This window comes from Microtus ochrogaster, linkage group LG2 (genome assembly GCF_000317375.1).
Source record: "Microtus ochrogaster isolate Prairie Vole_2 linkage group LG2, MicOch1.0, whole genome shotgun sequence".
In the NCBI taxonomy this organism is placed as follows: domain Eukaryota; kingdom Metazoa; phylum Chordata; class Mammalia; order Rodentia; family Cricetidae; genus Microtus; species Microtus ochrogaster.
In genome coordinates this window covers 4,632,374-4,633,522 of record NC_022028.1, presented here as the reverse complement: position 1 = coordinate 4,633,522, position 1,149 = coordinate 4,632,374, and positions in this window count along the sequence as shown.

Genomic DNA, 1,149 nt, shown 5'->3' with positions numbered 1-1,149 from the left:
ATGCCAACATGCATAACAGGCACACATATCCAAGCATGAGTGCTAAAACTTCTCAAATTATTTAATGATAAAAAAGAGCTTGACAAAAGAGAAATGTCTATAGGATAGTGTAGAAAGCATTTCTTACAATATTGATTTATTTCAACTGAGGTCCCTGTAGAGTGCTGTAGAGTGCAAAAGCCCTGTTCTCAATCATCTCTTCAGGAAGTGTCTTTCTTTATACACTAGGAATTCTGCGTATGTGAAGCAAAAGGACTTCGTTAAATCCCTATTTTCTTTGAGGCTAAATATTAGCAAAGAAGAAAGAACAAAAGCTTGGGTTGAACACAGTGCATGTGTGTGTGTATATATGTGTGTGAGTGTATGTGTGTGTGAGAGAGAGACAGAGAGAGAGAGAGAGAGTGACAGAGAGAGACAGAGAGAGAGAGACAGAGAGAGAGAGACAGAGAGAGAGACAGAGAGACAGAGAGAGAGAGAGACAGAGAGAGAGAGAGAGAGAGAGACAGAGAGACAGAGAGAGAGAGACAGAGAGAGAGACAGAGAGACAGAGAGAGAGACAGAGAGAGACAGAGACAGAGAGAGAGACACAGAGAGACACAGAGATAGAGAGACAGAGAGAGACACAGAGAGAGAGACAGAGAGAGAGAGAGAGACAGAGAGAGAGAGAGACAGAGAGATGTGGGCTGATAAGGCAGAAGGCTGACCCACCAGAATGAATGCATTCTGATAGAGGCAAACCCAGCTCTCAAGGTGAACCTTTTGCATATCAACTGATTCTCACAGTAGATCTCTTGTGAAGCAAGAAGCACTCTCCCTTGGTGCACGATTCAGCAGAGTGTGGAAAAGCGAGCCCAACTTTTCCCCATGTACTAATATATTGGGTCATCCCCCACACACACACTATGTGGGACCTCCAGTGGGAAACTTAGTCACACAGTTAATAACCTTGGTTCCCACAATCTAAACTCCCCTTTGTTCCCTGAGATACATTAGAAGTCACCTCCCTTCCAGTTGGCAGGACATGCAGTCAGAAAAGGAGTCTTTCATAGAGATCACATTGGGACCTCTAAAGCTAAAGGGATGTCCAAGCTCAGAGACTTGCCTTTGTTTTGCCTGTGTATATAAATTGGAAACTTTACAGAATAGGAG